At 45.5% G+C, this 22,286-nt stretch overlaps 1 protein-coding gene across 1 annotated transcript in view; it reads right to left on the bottom strand.

Moving 5' to 3' along the window:
- The window catches only part of LOC147667198 (large neutral amino acids transporter small subunit 3-like), a 133,444-nt gene that overhangs the window by 78,228 nt on the left and 32,930 nt on the right, over nucleotides 1-22,286 (bottom strand). The window lies entirely within an intron of this gene.

The raw sequence follows: 22,286 nt of genomic DNA, 5'->3' as shown, positions 1-22,286 counted from the left end.
TATTTGGGAGCGCCTACAGCTACCCTGAGGACACTGCAGGTTGCACAGAATTGTGCTGCTGGACGACTGATGGGGGTACCAAAAAAGAAATCAGCCAAACAAGCCCTTAGAACACTTCATTAGCTACCGGTAGCGGAGAGAGTTAAATGTAAGGCCCTATGTATAGCTCATGGGACCTATTGGGGTTTGGGACCAGCTATTAACAGACCTCTCATCGCCCCCTACCAACCAAGGAAATTCCTTCGCTCTTCCAATCTCCATCTGGCAGTCACACTGACAATAAAAAGGTCTGAAAGTGGAGGCAGATCATTCACCTACAATGTGGCCAAACTCTGGAACACGCGGCCCCCTCTTATCCCCCTCTTATCCCCCTCTTATCCGTGGCGAACCTCTTCATCTTCCATTCCGGAAACTGCTCAAGACGTGGTTATTCAACCAATCCACTTAACAATTACATTGTTCTCTGTCTAGTCGCAAGCGCTGGGACGCCCCGGGGTAGCTATGCACTATACAAAATCAAAGGCAAAACCTATGGACTTTGCCACTTTAATTACAGACTTTAACCAAAGCTGGTGATTTAAAGAACCAGGGTCACAATTAGCAGAATGCAAAGAAGACACGACATTAGTCAAGCTCCTCACACACACCAGAGGACAACAAACGACAACATGAAATGCATAAAAAGAAACGTCAATAGTGCCAGGAAAATTTTGCTGAGGGCCAATTGTGTGCTGTACACAGAAATAGCGGTGACATAGGAACTCGGTGTGGGAACGGGGCACATATATACGGGTGACATTAGCGCTGGCCCGAGAAACTTTTATTGCACAGAAAAGAGGTGTAACTGCCAATTATTTTCCATTGCTGAGTTCATTTGCCGGATATTTAGCTTCCCTAAGTAAATAAAAAAAGTTAAATGGAGGATTAATGTACTTCTTGTTTCTTTTAATGCTTTTTGAAAAGGTTCTCAATGATAGTTTTGTTCTCAGGGCATTAATTAACACACATGACAAGCTCATCTTTAACCCCTTAGCTGCGGCCGCTATTCCCCAGCAGTGCTAAGGGGGAGGGGGGCCGCACGGCGCTCCCGTGCTCGTGACGGAACCGCTCCATCACGAGCCTCGGGTGGGCTGTGCTTGTGACGGAACGGTTCTGTCACGGCCCTGCCCCCCCAATAGAACGATCAGCGCAGGCGCGGCAAGCGGGCCGTGACGGAACCGTTCCGTCACCAGCACAGCCCATCCGAGGCTCGTGACGGAACGGTTCCGTCACGAGCACACGAGGGGTTAATGTAAGCATCTACGCATGAATATTCACAGAGTGTGAAAATAAACATCTTAACCACAGACCCATCAGCAAAAAATGTCAAACATTCCACTTTATTTTCGTTCTTTATACATGTCTTGTTATATATCTATAGTGTCAATGTACTACAAAATTATACTTTACTCCTCTGCCCCTAGCTAACTTTACACTCACTGATAACTAAGCCTGGGCGGAGTTCGCAGAGTTCTGCTCCGGAACTGCAAAGAAACTCTGGTGAGCTATGTGGAGCTCCGAAGCGAGGGAGTGCGCTGGATAAATGCTGTTTGCAGTGATTTTCAGTAGATATTTACTCGAATGGCAGCTTTCTCAACGCGAGCGGATTGTTTCTCAACCTGAGCGGTGGCAAGCATACAAAACCACTCGCAATAAGAAATCTGGCCACTTGGGTTGAGAAATCTCACCGAGAGGTTGATTTTCCATGCTCGTGCTCGCCAACTTGATGTTGACGATTGCAAAAGAGGAAAAATCTTACTGGGAGGTGGATTTTCCTCACTCGTACTCGCCAACGTGACGTTGACGAACGCGAGCAAGAGAAAAAACTCTGCACCGTGTAGTTTTTCAGAACTCCACAAGCTCCTCATAATGCAGAGTGTGGAAATCTCTGCAAACTGACCCGGAGCAGAGCGGAGTTCACCGCCCAGACTTACTGATAACAAGGGTTGTTGGTCCTGCCATTTTCCCATAGCAGATTTGATGCACCTCTTGCTCTCTTGCCCTACTGTAGCCACCTTCTGGAGGAATATTTGGTCCTGTATTTCAATTATTTTTAATTTGGACACTACCCCATCAAATATTATTCTTTTTACAGGTAGTCTATCAGATTTGTTGGGATTGCCCTTTCATGGAAAGGGTTTATTTGACTTGATGTTGGCGTTCAACTAAACAGTCTGTTAAGTCCTGGTGGAACAGTGTTTGTCACTATCACAGATTGGATATTGCTTTTGCCTCCTCTTGTAAACCATTTGTAAATAGTGATTTATTTTTGGCCCCATTAACCAATTATTTGAATAAGGTTACAACATTTTGTGTCTCACGCAATCGTTCTGAAAATGTTCAACCTCCATAAACTGTTATTGTCTCTGCTTTTTCCTCTTTAATATTCTTCATTAATTACAACAGCACAGGTGCACCACAATCTTTGGCATTTAGTTCACAAATTTCAATGAATCACGGAAGATGTGGTTCCTCATTTTCATTTCTTTATTTCAACACAAGGGGAATGAAGCACCATACAGCCGACGCGTTTCGTCCCAAAAAAAGGGACTTCTTCAGGGCTTATATAAATAAAGAGAAGCTTTCAAGTGACAATGGTAAGTAGTGGCTCTAAAGGGTTGGAACCGCAGATAGCGCGACAGATGATCCAATAGATTATGATCAAGGCTTCCAACTGAATACATCTGGTCAATGTAACCACTGGTTCACAAATGTGTGATGGATAGTAGAAACTATGGGTCCAGAGACTCAATGTTACTGCGTGCGATAATATTCAGATCTATCCGTTAATCTTTAAGGATGTAAACTCCAGCAGCACATCGTCTATGGTTAAGTGTGGTGGGTAAAGTACCCAATCGGAATATAATAAGACCGAACAGTGAGGTTTTTTCAGCGGTGACCACAGCGCGTCCTCCGGCTCTTCATTATTGAACTGTTTCTCCTTTGATTATTTTAATTGTCTCTTAACCTTTAAGTCATTGTTTTACTGTTACTGATCTTCAGTTACAGATTCATATTCTGCCCCCTCTCCCCCCTCCCTCTTATGATAGCGTCCAAAAAGGAAAATAGCTTTCGACTCTATTTTACAAATACAGTTTTTGTTTTGAGTATTGTTTTTCATATTGTGTATCTGTATAGCAATTAATATGATATATTATAATCTATACATGTTCATGAATTATGTCTGTGTATTATGAATGACTAGGGACACAAAGAAATGTGATGTACCTTGTGCCACCTAATCTGTAGACACGCGCAGGTGAATAAGGCTAAAACACCAGAGCTCGCTCCTCTTATTCATGAAATAACATGTGTTTGAAATGAAATTGTAATTGTATTGTATTTTTATTATTATTGTGTAAAACGAAATAATTTTGTTAGAACATCTTTAATAAAAGAATAACGAATGTTTCTCAGTTTAGGAGTAGTAAAGTTAGGAGACCTAACTTTAGGACTCCTAAACTGAGAAAAATCCTAACTTTAAGACGTTCGGTATTCACAGAAGGCATTTAGGAGTCCTAAAGTTAAGACTCCTAACTTCTGTGAATACCGAAATGAGTAAGTGCCTTCTGTGAATACCAAAATGGTAGTAAGTTTAGGATTTTGTCTAAAGTTAGTTCTGTGAATTGGAGCCTTTGTGTCTTGAAGGGTCTCTCTCTTTTTGGTTGTTTGAGAAAAAAATATCCAGACATTTTAAGTCAACCCTCCAAACCCCGTCCAAAGGAAGGGATCCCTAAGGGAACAAGGAGGGCTGTAAGCGATCTAGCCTATATGAACCTCCACATCCAGTATCGGCCAGAAGGCCTGGAAGGATGCCGAAGGGTCATCTCTACCCAGAGGATCACTCCAGATTACACAACCACCCCCAGCAACGGGGACTGAGTCGCCGCCAGCCTAACCCATGGGAATCCAAGATGCTTCAAGCACAATCCATGCCAAGGTCTGGAGCATGAACAGCCGGGGAAAAAATTCCACATAGTGTCCTGGAATGTGGCAGAAATTACTGAGATCCTACAGTACGAGGATGCATTAGCATTTCTGGAAAAAATAGACATCTGTCTCCAAGAGACACGGGCATTAACACCTACATGGGCACGCTGAACATCACAAAACACACAAGATGATGGACGGAATGTTGCACATTGGCAAAACATTCACCCCCAGACACAGATCTGGGTTTAATCCATCGTTATTTTGCTCACCAAGCCACCCCAGTTCAGACATGGCCATATGCAAATCAGCCTCGACCCTGTGCCTCATGGGAACAGTCCAGCCCGAACTGCCAAGCCATGTCTTCCCTGGACCGGAATCAAGCATCCTAGAACCGGTTTCTGGCTATCAGCCGTCATCAGCCAGGATAGCTTGACTCCGGTGGCGTAGTGAGCACGGGACCCACGTCTGGGCATACCCGTCCCACAAGCCGGCCAGAAAGACCCATTTGTTTGGGAGACACTCGGGACGGGTATCAATCTATATTAAGCACTCAGTAAGGCTGACCTTCTGAGAAATAAACAGCAAATTGGAAATGCTTCGAGCGGGCATTGTATAAGGTCTCCGCGGCTCTAGAGGATCACGGCCAATATCAACCATCCATGTTTGTTTTAATGTCCAATGAACCAGCAAGCTGGAAAAACTGGAAATCTTGATTGGGCTCCGAGAATCATTAATAGGTACCCACGTGGACAGGGAAATGATCCCGGTGGGGGATTCCAACATGAACCACTCGAGAGAAGATGGAACAACACCAGGGCACCAGTGAGGCAACTCTGAGATGTAACACCCCCTTGCAGTCTTACAACTTGGAAGCAGCACAGAGCACAGCAAAAAAGTGCAAACCGTGGATTACTCACGCCTTCTCCTTCAACAAATCCATATTTGTAAAGCGCGAACTACTCACCAGTACGGGTCTCAAGGCGCTGGACTCCATTGTGGAAATTAAGGGCCAGATGTAGGAAGGGTATTACCGGCTGGTAACGGCCGAAATCGGCCATTACCGACTGGTAATAGGCTTTTGTGATGTAGGGGGGCAATTTACAGATTCGGTAAATACTGAATCGGTATTTACCGATTCGGTAATTGACATTCATTCCTATGGGCCTCTCGGCCCATAGGAATGAATGGCAATTACCGAATTGGTAAATACCGATTCGGTAATTACCAAATCTTAACGATTCTGTAATTTTTACCGATTTTTTATCTACATAGCATTTACCGATTCGAAAATACCGAATCGGTAAAATTCGGTATTTACCAATCGGTAAATTTCAATTACCTACATCTAGCCCTAAGTGCGTTATTGCCCAGAGTCACATGGTGCAGAGCTGAGCTGCCGTGGGAGCCAGGGATTGAACCGTGAACCTTGTGCTCCGAAGTCAGCTGCCCTGGCCGCTACTCCACACCTCTCCACTCCTCTCCAACAACCAAACAACAATTGACTACGTCTTCCCCAGCCAGGGTCTAAGTGAAGCCCTCCCGAGCTACAATTTGATCCAATGGGTAGAGTGCGACCACGCCGCCATATTGACGCAGAGGGTCCTATACGCGGGGAATCATCTCCCGCTACTCACACTGGGACGAACAAAAGGTGGAGGATTAAATGGTCAACAATCTCTACGGGGAAGTTTGAAGGGCGTCAAAGAAAATGGAAAGGTTGGGCGATGGAGCGGCAGGTGCTGGACATTATCCAGGGACGGCCACGCCTGGCCTGGGCGATGTATGGGCTCTTGCAATGGAACAGCCCGAACAAAATTAAAAGGTCAATGAGTCATAGGCTGGCATCGGTGCCAGAGATAAAAAAAGAAAAGCACGCAGGAATTAAGGGCGATAGTAAGGGCCAGTAACAAACCTGAAAAGCACCACTTCAAAGGAGCAGCTAAACAAGCATAAGCCTCTGGAATGGGAGTGTAAGAGTAAAAGGTACAAGCCAGAGGGGATAAAAATGTTCAACCTAATTGCAACCAATAAACACCAACTATTCTGGCAGTACGTCCACTCCTTATGCCAGGGGAAAGGCAAAAGGGGAATCTCGGTGCCACCTGAAACATGGATTGAACATGTGACGTCGCTATACACAGAACCCCACGACAGACCTTCCATAGACACCCTATTGTCCACATATAAGGCAGAGGAAGCAGACGCGGCTAGTCCAGCAGTACCCACGGTCCTTCCAGGAGTGAATGGTTAGGTGGTCTTGAAAAAGATCAGAAAGGACAGTGACCCGGACTACAGTGTCCTCTCCGGGGCATTATTTAGAGAAGACGCGCAGTTATGGGCCACGTATGCCGAAATGCAGACTACACGTAGACGTCCCGGACTCATGGAAGGGATCCCTCTTGCAGCCCATCTTTACAAAGGGGGCAACACTGACCCCAACATTTACAGGTTTATAGCACTGCTGGACATAGAGGGGAAAGCCTAACTAGTATACCCATGCAAGAGCTATCCAACTGGGCCTCCGCTGAGGGGGGATCACCTGTGGACAACATTATCACCCTCTCTTATCTTGCCCATCAGGCTGTCACTCAAAAAACTCCTCCTGTGTTTGCTTGTTTGACTATTCAGCGGCCTTTGATGGAGCAGTCCGGCACATCCTCTGGCAGAAATAAGAGAGGTGGAGCATCTGTCATTTGTGAGGGTCAAGCTGTCTGGGACACATTAACAGCAAAATTGACCACTAACTGTGGACTAAAACAGGAGTGTGTTCTTGCCCCTATCTTATTTATCCTGCATAGAGATGATCAGGGCCCGGCACTATGCCATGCCAACGAAGCCACCCGAGGATTGGGAAACAGGAGACAGGAAAATTCATCTCATGCAACATGTAGAGGACCTCGTCCTCTTAGACCAGACAAAAGTGAGGCTTACAGAAGGCCTTGAACGCTCTGAACGGTTACAATATAAAGAACAAACTCGTAGCCAAACAAAACTAAAATTGTAATTTTTGGGCGTTACCCGAAAAAAGGGTAATGAAATGGAGGCTGGGGTCACAGAGACTCGACTGTGCACAAAACTACATTTATCTTGGGTTTGGTTGAGTGAAGCTGGCAAACCAATCATGCATCTACAAAAGATGAAGACCAAAGGAAAGATGGTCATGCACGCCCACTGCAAACTAAATAACACCCTCGACAGTCCAACGACCAAGGCCATCAGAAGGATGCTCAGGAGTTAACTTCTGCCATCTGTAAACTACGAGCAACAAGCCTTCCTCATAGGTACGCTGGCTGCTGAACTTGATGTACGCTGGCTGCTGAACTTGCTATACGCTGGCTGCTGAACTTGATGTACGCTGGCTGCTGAACTTGCTATACGCTGGCTGCTGAAATTGATGTACGCTGGCTGCTGAACTGGATGTACGCTGGCTGCTGAACTTGATATAAGCTGGCTGCTGAACTTGATATACGCTGGCTGCTGAACTTGATGTAGTCTGGCTGCTGAACTTGATGTACGCTGGCTGCTGAACTTGATGTACGCTGATTGCTGAACTTGATATACGCTGGCTGCTGAACTTGATGTAGGCTGGCTGCTGAACTTGATATACGCTGGCTGCTGAACTTGATGTAGTCTGGCTGCTGAACTTGATGTACGCTGGCTGCTGAACTTGCTATACGCTGGCTGCTGAAATTGATGTACGCTGGCTGCTGAACTGGATGTACACTGGCTGCTGAACTTGATGTACGCTGGCTGCTGAACTTGCTATACGCTGGCTGCTGAAATTGATGTACGCTGGCTGCTGAACTGGATGTACGCTGGCTGCTGAACTTGATATAAGCTGGCTGCTGGGCTTGATGTACGCTGGCTGCTGAACTTGACATTCCCTGGCTGCTGAACTTGATGTACGCAGGCTGATGAGCTTGATGTACGCTGGTTGCTGAACTTGATGTACGCTGGCTGCTGAACTTGATGTATGCTACCTGCTGAACTTGATATAAGCTGGCTGCTGAACTTGATGTATGCTGGCTGCTGAACTTGATATACGCTGGCTGCTGAACTTGATGTAAACTGGCTGCTGAACTTGATGTACGCTGGCTGCTGAACTTGATGTACGCTGGCTGCTGAACTTGATGTACGCTGGCTGCTGAACTTGATGTAGGCTGGCTGCTGAACTTGATATACGCTGACTGCTGAACTTGATATACGCTGGCTGCTGAACTTGATGTAGTCTGGCTGCTGAACTTGATGTACGCTGGCTGCTGAACTTGATGTACGCTGATTGCTGAACTTGATATACGCTGGCTGCTGAACTTGATGTAGGCTGGCTGCTGAACTTGATATACGCTGGCTGCTGAACTTGATGTAGTCTGGCTGCTGAACTTGATGTACGCTGGCTGCTGAACTTGCTATACGCTGGCTGCTGAAATTGATGTACGCTGGCTGCTGAACTGGATGTACGCTGGCTGCTGAACTTGATATAAGCTGGCTGCTGGGCTTGATGTACGCTGGCTGCTGAACTTGACATTCCCTGGCTGCTGAACTTGATGTACGCAGGCTGATGAGCTTGATGTACGCTGGTTGCTGAACTTGATGTACGCTGGCTGCTGAACTTGATGTATGCTACCTGCTGAACTTGATATAAGCTGGCTGCTGAACTTGATGTATGCTGGCTGCTGAACTTGATATACGCTGGCTGCTGAACTTGATGTAAACTGGCTGCTGAACTTGATGTACGCTGGCTGCTGAACTTGATGTACGCTGGCTGCTGAACTTGATGTACGCTGGCTGCTGAACTTGATGTAGGCTGGCTGCTGAACTTGATATACGCTGACTGCTGAACTTGATATACGCTGGCTGCTGAACTTGATGTAGTCTGGCTGCTGAACTTGATGTACGCTGGCTGCTGAACTTGATGTACGCTGATTGCTGAACTTGATATACGCTGGCTGCTGAACTTGATGTAGGCTGGCTGCTGAACTTGATATACGCTGGCTGCTGAACTTGATGTAGTCTGGCTGCTGAACTTGATGTACGCTGGCTGCTGAACTTGATGTACGCTGACTGCTGAACTTGATATACGCTGGCTGCTGAACTTGATGTACGCTGGCTGCTGAACTGGATGTACGCTGGCTGCTGAATTTGATGTATGCTGGCTGCTTGATGTACTCTGGCTGCTGAACTTGATATACGCTGGCTGCTGAACTTGATGTAGCCTGGCTGCTGAACTTGATGTACGCTGGCTGCTGAACTTGATGTACGCTGACTGCTGAACTTGATATACGCTGGCTGCTGAACTTGATGTAGGCTGGCTGCTGAACTTGATATACGCTGGCTGCTGAACTTGATGTAGTCTGGCTGCTTAACTTGATGTACGCTGGCTGCTGAACTTGATGTACACTGACTGCTGAACTTGATGTACGCTGGCTGCTGAACTTGATGTACGCTGGCTGCTGAACTTGATGTACGCTGGCTGCTGAATTTGATGTATGCTGGCTGCTTGATGTACTCTGGCTGCTGAACTTGATCTACGCTGGCTGCTGAGCTTGATGTACGCTGGCTGCTTGATGTACGCTGGCTGCTGAACTTGATACGCTCCAATGCACAGAGTACAAGAAAGTGTTTCAACTGCACTCCTACACAAAAAACACGCGGATTAGACTAGAACTCGACCTCCTTAATCCAAAACTCGAGTGCATGGCCGCCTCGGACAAATGCTTTTATCAGACAACTGCTGGACCTGAGAATACGTTAAAGGCGGTAATAATGTCAATCTTTGGAAGCAAGAACAGTCCCATGTCCTTTAATCTTAAAGCTGCGGTGGCATTATGTGTGTACTTACTTACTCATAAACAGTGAACAGCTGGCACTGGTGGGCAGGGAGGAGCTATCGCTGATGGTCAGTGCAGGCTGGCACCGTTGGGCAGTGAGGAGCTGGCACTGGCGGGCAGTGCAGAGATGAGACTTATGGACATTGAACAGTTGGCACTGGTGGACAAAGAGGAGCAATCGCTGATGGTCAGTGGATGCTGGCACCGTTGGGCAGTGAGGAGCTGGCACTGGTAGGTAGTGAACACCTGGCAATGGTGGGCATTGAGGCGCTATTGCTGATGGTCAGTGGATGCTGGCTGCGGTGGGTAGTGAGGATCTGACAGTGGTGAGTAGTGAACAGCTGGACTCAAAGGCAGTCGCGGGACCAGCACAGATGTGACTGCAGGACCCAGTGCCTTCCATCGGCACCTTTCACCCGCACCAGCGCTAGATTCATTCCCAGTGGTCGTGCAAACACCAGAAGAGTGGTGGACGGTGCAGTACTGGGAGGGTGCAGAGAGTGGACTGGACACCCCTCTCTCACGATGACACTGCCGCATCCTTAGGCCATGTGTACTCTCAGCCTCTTAGAGGGTCTGAAGTTAGTTTTGTGGTGTCTTTATTTTTAGTCCTTTCCTTGACAGTAGGTTTCCAACCCTCCCGATTGCAGGTGTCTCAACTGATAAACATAAGTTTAATTCTGGGCACCGCTTTTCTAAATTCACATTCACTAATGTCATTTGCATTAACCATCTGGCACAATAGGAACACCAGAGGGAAACCACGTTTGTTAAGCATCGATCGCAGAAAACAGGAACAGTGCACTATACTCGGGCCACTTGAATTATGTGACTGTGTGACCGCTGCAATTTTCGCTTGATTATATGTTTGCTGCATTTGCCGCATAATCCATCACCTCCCGCATAATCTCCAGATTTTACCCCCCAAAATGTTTCCTAACTCAAACAGTTTAAAAGTTTCTAAAATCCAAAAGCACATATTGCCGCGCAGTGGAAGGCCCTTTGCAAACCTGCACTGGTCGCCTTCCTGCTGCTTCTTGCTATATTTGGGTGTCAAGCTGGTACTAATGAGGCGCAACCGATGCTCAGAGAGTGTTAGCAAGTAAAAGAAAGATGAAACAATCAAGCAATATTATGACTAAATGTACCACATTATGTCGCAGAATTTTGCCTTTTTTGGCTGCATAATTTACTCAACCCTGCCGCATAATTTGTCCCTCTAATGCCGCATAATTCCAGTAGCCCTGACTATACCCGTCCATTTTCACTTCAGCACGATGCACCACTTTCTAGCAATTTCTTTTCAGAGCATTACTGTTACTTGGAAGGATACTTCTAAAATTTCTTATCAAGCTTGGTGGAACTTATTGTGTCATCATCATAGAATGGACAGAGCTTATGCAAACTCCACCTCCTTGTTAATCAAGAGAGACTTATTATGGGTACCCCTCACTACCTTTTTGTCTAGAAAGTTAACTTGACTTATGTTGATTTTATCTCTTAATTGTCACATATTTCTTCCTGCAATTTTATTACTGATGTTTTTCTTTCTTTTTTTATTACTCTTCTTCTTCGTTCTTTTCTCCCTCTCTCTCTCTTCTTTCTTTTTTTTTTTTTCTTTTCCTTTTCTTTCTTTTTCCTCTGTTAAAAACTTTTTTCCAAAATGCTCCTGTTACTAAGTACAGTTTTTATTTATAGGATATTGTATTCCTATGCCTGTTATGCATTCCAAGTTGTTATGTCTTCCTATTTTTTCTGCTATTTTGTAATGATATTTACATTGCTCTTATCCTATTCAATAAAGCATTTTAAACTAAAAAAAAATGCATTTGAGGTTTAGAAAGTCTGAAACTGTGACTAAAAAGTTTTGTGAAATGTTGACAAAGACGCCCCCTCATCTGTAGGCGTGGTGTGCGGTGCTACTACCTTCTACGTCTCTTTCGGGTGAAACTGAGTTAAATCTTTGGTCCTGGAATGGAATGCGTGAATAAAGGCGACTCCACGGGGGGCCCCCCGGGACATTTCACGCGCACTCACATCTGTGACCCCTCCCGTGCCCCGGGGGGCCCGCCTGACTCAGCCCAGCACTTTTTAATTTAAAACCACATTCCTCGGAAGTCAGATTCCTCGGAGGTGAGAGGGAGGAAGGCCTGGCTGGTATTTCCGGAAAGGAGGGGTGCCCAGAGGCAGGTTTATAGAGGAGCCCTCAGTGCTGCAGAAACGCTGACATTGCATTAAGGGGGAGCAGAGGGGGGTTGGGGATACTGAAGGGTTCATTTGGATCCCCAAGATGGCGCCGGGTGATGGAATGATGCCTAAATGGGGAACAGCATTTACGCTATCCTCTCAATCCAAATAACTGACTAACCTATCCACTCAAATTACTTTAATATTTCACTTTACTAACTCAACACTAATCCTTTATAGGTTCCGGAGTAGCGTGCTACTTGCCGAAAAAGAGCTTTGACACCGTGTCAGGGGTAGTAAGCACTGTGTATATGCAAATACAATATGAAACAATACCAGGGTGACCAACTGGCATGGGGGCAAATTCAGGACAGTGAGTTTAGAAATTCAGGACAAAGGATCAAAATTCAGGACAGAAGGTCAGAATTCAGGACAAAAATTTTGGACAACAGGTACGTTTTAAAAACACATCAGAGGAGGTTGCGCAATATTTCATAAGTAAATAGACAACCAACACAAGCACAAGTCGAAATAAGTTTATATTAGGTTGAGAGAACCTTCCACTGCATCTGTAGTGTGTGCGAGTGAAACTTAAACACCTGCGTTTGCATAGTCCCCCCCAAAAAAGAATGACCCGGGCTCTGGCAGGAGGAGGCAAGCTCCTACAGCAAATGCTGGCACTGAGCAGAGAAGCCCTTATCATTCTGTCTGTGATAATTAGGCCGACATACAGAATGATAATGGGTGGATAGCAGCCTGTGCCAGGTCGGGGAGGGGCTGCTGCAGGCCACTGATCACAGCAGGAGCCAAGCTGCCCCCGCAGTGAGAGTACAGGACTCTCAGGCTGCTTACAGGAGGCAGCTCGCACCAATGTCTGAAATTACGGACAAAAGGCGTCCAAGGAAGAAATCCTCATGGTCAACGGACAAGAGGCCCAAATTACGGGCTGTCCATGAAATTTACGGACGGTTGGTCACCCTATACAATACAACAAATGCATCGTTACCATGCGTTCCTTTAGCGAGCAAGTCGTTACAACGCCTTGCTGTAGAGAGCCCGTTGCTGGACTGGTGTTGGATTTTCAGTCCAACACCTTCAGTACTGATAGACTGCAGTTGGAATAGTAAATTATACTATTCCATAGTCCAGCGCCGGTTAGGTCGGTTAGGTCAAAGTTCCAATAAGACACGTAGTTTTGTTTTGTTTTTATTATGGCTGGGTACAAATCTGCAAATTAGGGCTGTTCATCGCAAGCTTTCTATAGATCTGTCGAGTGAGGAACAAGAAACAGGGGTAGGGGGGGTGAAGGGCGTAATGATAGGGTCCAAATTGTGCCATTTCCAATTTTCATTCCCGGAGAATTCTTTACTCTTTCATACTCAAAAAAGCAGTTGAACGGAATTACACCAAATTTGACCCGAAGACAGCGCTTCACTCGAAGATTGTGCTCTTGTTGCTTTAATGTAAATCCATTCAATAGTTTTGGATATGACGAAGTTTAGGGATCTCTGAATCTTCAGTTTGCAGATCCTCCACAGATATGCAAATCCATGGAGGATTAGCACTTCAATTTACAACAAGCATTGGCAAAGACAATAGGTCTCACCTATGCGAGAGCTTTTGCCTTTGCCAATGTCTTTTAACCATGATGTACAGCAGAGCAGCTGTGCAGAATACAAGTAAAGTTAGAAAAAAAGCACTATGATGCAATCAGCGTTGGCACTGTTTCATAGCGATTTTCTTCAGGCTGAACAGGTTAGCAAGGGTGGGGGAAGGGGGTGAGGGACAAGGGCAAGCAATGACGATGAGGAGGGTTGGGGACGGAGGGCAGCAACACGAGAATGTGTGACTAGGAGGGGCAGAGGCAAAAAATAGAACCTCAAACACAGTGCGATCAGCGGACGCACAAAAAACAAGAGGATCTGTGCTTCGTCCATGCACCAGAGAAAGAAAAGGAAAACACACCTGGCATGTGCTGGCCAATTAGGAGGCAGCAAAGAACAGTGACAATTAAACCAACCAATGGTAAGCAATGGGTGGGATTCAAACAGTTTATTGTAAATAATATCCCATGCTGTGGTAGCGCATGCGTAGCCAGCAGGCCAGCCAAACCTAAAAATAAAGGCACCCCATTGGACCAGAAAGATCTTTTCTTCCCCGTGCATTGCAGGTTCACAAATCCAGCTCAAGATGAAGCCGCCAATGAGCTGGGAAAAATAGAAAGACAAAGGACATAAGGGTGCGGGGAGAATGTACCCTAACCTCCAGGTTTTAGGGCCTCCTAAAGGGAAGGCCCCTTGTGATAAAACAAAAATTCACCCAAATTATTTTTATTGTGGTATTTGCAGATCCTGGTCCTTTCAGGGCCCCCAAGGACCACCTTGGGCATCGGGATTCTCGATTCCAGCATAGGATCTACAAAGCCTGAAAAACATGAAAGAAATAATGCACTTAGAGTCTAAAACTGGGCTTGGCCAATGGTCACCAGTAGGGGGTTACCGACACACCGCAGGGTGGGATCAGGCTATGCCTGAGTCCAGGCCCTGCGTCCACTCCCCCACAGTGTACGGCTGAAGAGCGCCTATTCTGGGTAGAGACCAAGGCCTAAGGCCAACCAGCACTGCATGTGGGGGTACCCACCAGCAGAGTGTTGGGAACATGGACAACCCCATGGTCGATGTCCAAAGCCCCAATAATGTGGATGACGCGCACCAACGGAGACCAGGTCAAATTCCCTGCAGCCAGACGACTGCACATGGCTGAAGTTTGGTAGTCAAACCCGGCAGGCAACTCGGATGCACAGAGCCAGCGGCATCAGGGTTGGCTGTCCAAGGTGTGGTGTGAGCAGGGTCTGGAAAGAGGCCAGGACCAGCAGACAGCCACTCCTGTTTACCTCCAAAAGCCTTTTGGCCGCCCACAGAGAGCTGGGCACAAGGGATAGGCAGAGACCCGTCCTCGCAGCCAACGGCCCTCACTGGGCATGCCCAAAGCTGGCAGCCAACAATGTGCATGGCCAAAGCCAACACCCCCCACTGTGTACATCCAAAGCCAACGCCCACACTGTGCATGCCCAGAGCCAACACCCACACTGTGCATGCCCAAAGCCAACGCCCTCCACTGTGAATGCCTAAAGCCAATGCCGCCCACTGTGTACACCCAAAGCCAACGCCCTCCACTGTGAATGCCCAAAGCCAATTCCGCCCACTGTGTACACCCAAAGCCAACACCCACACTGTGAATGCCCAAAGCCAATGCCGCCCACTGTGTACACCCAAAGCCAACACCCACACTGTGCATGCCCAAAGCCAATGCCGCCCACTGTGTACACCCAAAGCCAACACCCACACTGTGCATGGCCAAAGCCAATGCCGCCCACTGTGTACACCCAAAGCCAACACCCACACTGTGCATGCCTAAAGCCAATGCCCCCACTGTGTACACCCAAAGCCAACACCCACACTGTGAATGCCCAAAGCCAATGCCGCCCACTGTGTACGCCCAAAGCCAACGCCCACACTGTGCATGGCCAAAGCCAATGCCGCCCACTGTGTACACCCAAAGCCAACACCCACACTGTGCATGCCCAAAGCCAATGCCCCCACTGTGTACACCCAAAGCCAACACCCACACTGTGCATGCCCAAAGCCAATGCCGCCCACTGTGTACACCCAAAGCCAACACCCACAATGTGCATGCCCAAAGCCAATGCCGCCCACTGTTTACACCCAAAGCCAACACCCACACTGTGCATGCCCAAAGCCAACGCCGCCCACTGTGTACACCCAAAGCCAACGCCCCACTGTGCATGCCCAAAGCCTGTGCTCAATGGGCGTTGGATGCCAATAGTGGGCAACATTTTTTGCCAATTTATATAACCGTTCCATATAATTTGGTCCCTCAGGTCACATAATTCTAGTAGCCCTGACAGTGGTGAAGCTCTTCAGAGTGGCGTGCGGTCTGTCATTATGTTGGTAAAATGAACTTTCCACAGCGGACTGTGACATTGAAACAAACAAATGAATGATTCAAAGGAGTGTAAGTATTGATGGGGGGGAGGGGTAGGGGCGAAGGTAGAAGAGCAGGAAGCACTGGGGGAAGTGGGGTCAGGAAGGCAAGGACCACAGGTACTGCTGGGAGGAGAGGAGGGAGGGGGGGGGCAAAAAGAGGGAGCACAGCAACTGAGAAGAGAGGGTCCCGAGAGGAAGAGAGGGGGAGGAGAGAGTGTGGGGACAGCTAAACAGAGAGGGACTTAAAGGGAAAAAGCAGGGAGAGCAGAAACTTCTAGAAGGCAGAGCGAATCAGGGAACACAGCAGCTGCTGAGGAAAGAAGGGGGTGGAGGAACAGGGCAACTGCTGAGAAAAGAAGGGGGTGGAGGAACAGGGAGCTGTGTGAAGACGAGCCAGCAAAGAGAGCAGGAGCTGCTGAGGAAAGGGGGGTGAGGTTGGAGGGAATAAGCCAGGTTCCATCACATGCGTTTACAACACATGCCATTACAAGGCAGGCATTACAACGACCGTTTCATTACACGCATACCATTACAACACAAGTCATTGCTATAGGAGGGGGAGGGGGGTGCTGGAGTAGTTTAATTTACTATTCCAACTCCAGTCTGTGCAACAGTAGGGAAGGAGTTGGATTTAAAATCCAACACCTTCTGCCCCCTACAGCCAGTCGTTGGAACGACTTGGGTTGTAATGCTTTGCAATGTAACAACGGAGTGATGGTAATGACCGCCCTGCAATGGCATGCGTTGTATCACATGTGTGGTAAACAATGTGTTGTAATCTTTAATGCTTGTTGTAGAGTGTGGAGCTCTGTGTACGATGTGTTCCACATTCCTATTAGGCGTCTGTGGTTCTAATGATGAGCAGTTGGAGTTCGAGGGAGAGCCACAGATTCCTACCCGGAGATCATCTATCAAATAAACAATTATAATTTATTATATATGTAGTTTCCTTACTTAGTACATTTTGGCGACGTCCTGGCCAAGTCGATTGTCCAGAGTAGGAGTGGCAAAAGGACCTTCGACGTGCGAGGAGTCAAAATTGAAATTGGCCTGTGTTGAGGACAGTTTTGCTGATTCGACGGAGAATTTAGCAACATCGGAGTTTGGCGTGAGTGGCTTGCCAGCGGTAAGGATTTTATCATTTTTGGGCTATTTGAGCGTGGAGCCGTTGGAGTGAGGCGCAAGCTAGAGTAGTCAACGAGTGTGATCTCGAGCTGACTGACGCACAAGCTCAATCGCCTAAAGAAAGAGCACTTGTATCACGCTAAGCACGCTGTTGCAACAAGCTCAAACAGCCAGGGAAACAAACGTCAACACGACGTGGTGGCCATTTTGTGAAGTCGATTGTTTTCTCATTTACAATCGCAAATCTCGATGGAGCCACTCGGCTAAGAAAATAGTCAAGGTACTGTATTTAATTATTTAATAAATACATTAAGAAGGATCCTCATGTTCGAGAATAATTGATAGCACAACCTGTTTACAAGTGGATTTGGCTTCGTTTTGGACTTAGTGACGTTTGACACATTTTAAGAACATTTGCTTATTTTCACCTCAACATTTGTTCATTAACAACTATCGAGTGAGATTCTTCATTACAAACATACATTTTAGTTCATTTTTGTTTTGTTTGTTTTTGCTTGTGGTAGCTGTTTTTAGGTCTCGCGACCTATCAATGCGCGCAAGCGCATTGAGCGGAGCGAGAATTCATGTCTCGAAAATCCTCGTCAAACCAAGGGCTTCGTTCCTGCGGTTTTCTTTAAGTTCACGTGAATCACGTGAACAAACAAGCACGCGCATCAGGCACTCCTCCCACACCTCACGGACATCTGTTCATTTCTCCTCCCCCTCCCCAGCCAGCTTCCCCCAGGCCCCTGCTGCTTCACACCCTCATCGCCGCTCGGCCCCCTCCCCTGCCCGACGTGTCGCATGCAAGCCCAGCCTCTGCACCCTCTGCACTCCCACGCCTGTGCAAATTATTCTGATGACTCAGCTTAGCTGCAGGAAACTAGAAGCGACCGAACGGGGCAAAATGAAGAAAACCTAATAATCATTAAAGAAAACGCAGATGCTTAGTGGTGAAAACATAAATAAGACGTAGATGTTACATTCCTGACTTTACTAAAACGCGACAGCCTTTATAGAAGGTTCCTAAGAATGCAAACATGATATTCATATAAATAATAAAAGTCCACAACTACCTTCAAGATTATTTGAAACGCTACCAATTTTTTTTTTACTTCTAAAATTCTAACATTAGAATGTTTTAATGGTTTACAACAACGCGTTGTTATAAAGATTTGCGCTGTAAACGCATGCGTTGAAAAGAGTGCTATTCACCCAATGTCTGAGGTTGTGTGAAGTCAGAACATCAGCTGGTTTTGAACAGGAGAGCCGTCCCATGGCTTTTACAGGCGAAGCAAGAATGGACACCAGTTGGTGCAAACGTTGTCCAAATTTGGATACTACAAAATAACCTACATCAGAGCACCAAATGACCTATCCAGATGTTCCAAAAGGGTCCAGATTCAATCAACTGATTAATAGCAGAACTTTGGCTGGTCAGGTCATATTCTCTAGAAAATCACACAGATCACACAGCCGCACCTACACTGACACTCACACACACTCACCCTCACACACCCTCAGCCTCATAACACCTCACACACACACCGTCACCATAACACCCTCTACCTCATACAAAGGCACACGCACACACCTTCATCCTCACAACACCACACACCATCGGAATACACACACACTCCCCCTCACACCACCTCACATACACTCACCCTCACACACAATTACACTCAAAGACCCTTACACACCCTCAATAACAGTCTCAAAAATCACACACACTAACACACTCACACACCCTATCAGCATCACACATCATATCACAATCAATCGCCCTTTTCAAACTCACTCACACTCACACTCTCTCACATTACACAAATGTCACAAAAAGACGTTAATATTTCACTTCTGTTCTTTTATTTTCCTCACAATAAAATACACTGAACATAATCTTCACAAAAGGTATTTACAACAGTTTAAGCTATTGCCATTATAAATTACAATAACTTTTATTTAAGTATGAATTATTTAAAAACCATTGTTATTTGTAATATCAATACATCTAAGTCACGTAAATACAAAACATTTGCATTAGAAATACTATGAGTGTCACATTTGCAAAAGTTAAAAGTATTGGCATTGTAAATAACAAAACTATTAATTTCGCGATTTTCAAAACCAACACATAAATATAAAATGTGTCATTTACAAAACCAATCGCTCCAACTTTCCTACTGCGAGACCTATTGGCAACGCCAGTGCTTGTTATTCCTGTCACTACACACACAATGGCGAATCAAAGCTCAATTATCACACCTCCTGTTTTTCTAGCATCCCCAGGACCGTTATCTATAGAATGTTCGAAAATTATATTGATGCTCTGAATGGATCTAAATTTAGTGCTGCAAGGAAGAAAGCATTGTTGTTGAACAACCTTGGCAAAGAAGGGCAACGCATCTTTAAATACTTACCTGTGGCAACATTACCCAATGGTGATGCCATTGAGGATGTATACGTGGAAACTAAAAGACGCTTGGAAATAAGATTTGCCAAGGAAATCAACATCGTTTTGAATCGTTATCACTTTTACACTCATAGACAAGGTGAAAGCGAGTCAATTGATGACTCTGTATTAAAACTGAGAGAGTTATCTTTAAAGTGCAAATTTGGCGCAATGACTGACGAATTGGTGCACGATCAATTAATCGTACAGTGTAAATGTAAAAAACCGCAAGAAAGACTATGGGCAGCAAAGAACCCTACTTTGAAAGATGCAATTAATATAGCAAAAGTACTTGAAGAAACTCAATATTGTATGCGTGAAATGAATAAGAAAGAAGAAAGTGTTTCTGGCAATGTCTCAGCAGTTGTTAGTGCTGAATCAGAGGTGGCAGCAGTCTCCAAGTCAGGGAAATACTTTCAGAGAGGCAGACAACAATTTAGGTCATGTTACAAGTGTGGAAGTTACTCCCATAATGCTGACTACTCCAAATGTCCTGCCTTAGATAAGAACTGCTTAAAGTGTGGAAGCAAAGGTCATTTTTCCAACATGTGTAGGAAATCATTCAAACAAAGGGTGGCTATGATAGGTGATAGTGATGACGCCACATCTGTAAATGCAAATTTGATTGGTGCTGCTAATGATGTACCTTTGCAGGTTGACAGAATTTTAAGTATAGAGGATCCAAATGACCTGATAGGTAGGAAAAATAGACCTAAAGCAGAATTTAGGATTAATGATGAAATTGTTGAATTGATGGTTGATTGTGGATCTATGTATACCATCATCCCAAAATGCTTGTATGACAAATTGTGGCCCAATGGGGTACTGCTACCTAAGGATATCAACCCAGGAGGGTATCAAGGGGAAACTATTGGCCTTGTGGGCTATATGAAGTATGTAATTGAATTTAAAGGTAGATCCATTGAGGGCAAGGTGTATGTCGCAAAAGATGGACCACCTATTCTTGGATGAATGCACCAGTTTGATTTGTACATTATCATTAATCCAAGAGCTCCAACACAGGTATTAGTGATAGATAATCCATCTTTATATGACATTTTAAAAGAAGCAAGGGATGCATTTAAAAATGAGTTAGGTTGTTTCAAAGGGTATGTACACAAAATAATTCTGAAACCCGATACCATTCCTGTACAGCACAAAGTACGCAGAACACCATTAGTGGCTAGGGAAGCTGTTAAGGAGATGCTACAAGATATGCTCAGGTCAGGGGTGATTGAACCTGTGGAGAGCTCTTCATGGGTTGCACCAGTAGTCATCACTGGAAAATCTGACGGAAAATTTCGGTTCTGCATTGACCTCAGGTCACTCAACCAGAACGTGGTAGTTGATACGTTTCCACTCCCAAATATTAATGAGTTAATCTTGGCATTAAGTGGTGGTAAATTCTTTTCCAAACAAGACTTAAAAAATGCGTATCACCAGATTAGGTTACACGAAGAATCAAAGTCCTTAACGGTGTTTATTACAACAGAAGGCATTTTTCAATGCATTAGAATGCCTTTTGGGCTTTGCTCTGCAGCCAGCATTTTTCAGAGGGTGATGAATGTATTGTTCAGAGGAAGGAAGAACATTATCTTTTTCCGAGATGATATTTTGATATTTGGAGACACAGTCGATCAACATAATTACACACTTAGAGAGGCCTTGCTTAAAATTAGAGAATCGGGTTTGACCCTTAGACAGGATAATGCAAGTTCTTGGTGGATAAAGTGGATTATTTAGGGTATGAGATTCCTAAATTTGGAGTGAAGCCTAAACAGAACCTTTTAGATGCTATTCGACTGGCCCCATCCCTTCAGACAAGGATAAACTACGTTCATTCCTCGGTTTGATCGAATATTATTCAAAATTGGTTAGAGACTTCTCCACCAAGACAGCTGAGCTAAGATCTCTTTTGAAGAAGGGTATCAGTTTTTCATGGGGTGAGGTGCAACAAATCTGTTTTGAGAATATAAAAAAAAATATTTGTGATGCTGACATCCTTACACCATTTGATACTAAGTTACATTCTGTGCTAACAGTTGATGCCAGTGCAACTGGTCTTGGCGCAAGTTCATAACAGTAGGGAGAAAACTGTGGCCTTTGCATCTAGAACATTAACTAGTTCAGAAAAAAATTACTCGGTCACTATCTTTGGGGGACCAAATTCAAGCTGAAAACAGATCACAAACCTCTTATAAGAGTATTATTACCTGGGGGTGATGCAAAATGTTCTGCCAGGTTAGCCAGATTGGCTTCACGTCATCAGGAATATTGTTACAATGTAGAGTATATTCAGGGCTGGAGAAACATACAAGCTGACTGCCTCTCGAGACTATCTCTTGAGTGGGAGGCTGTTGCCAAAGTTGCAGTTCTTAAAAGACAGAATGAGGGTGCTGTAGATTTTGTACAGGATGTTTTGAGTGTATGTGAACCTCAAGCGCTGACCAAGACTGAGTGGATTGATGCCAAGTGCGCTGATAACTCTATGTTAGAACTCAGAAAGTTAATACAAGAAGGTTGCAAAGGGGAGAGTACTGTTTCTCTCACTAATAGACCATTTGTTAAAATTCTAGATGAATTACCTGTGTGTGAAGACATTGTAATTATGAGAGGGGACTTGTTTATTCCTCCTGTGTTGTTAAGGCACAATTTGATCAAACTTGCCCATGAAGGACACCTAGGTCAGACCAGGACAAAACAAAGACTTAG

The sequence above is a fragment of the Lissotriton vulgaris genome, unplaced genomic scaffold (assembly GCF_964263255.1).
Source record: "Lissotriton vulgaris unplaced genomic scaffold, aLisVul1.2 SCAFFOLD_2864, whole genome shotgun sequence".
Lineage (NCBI taxonomy): Eukaryota > Metazoa > Chordata > Amphibia > Caudata > Salamandridae > Lissotriton > Lissotriton vulgaris.
This window is presented reverse-complemented; position numbering and strand designations above follow the sequence as displayed.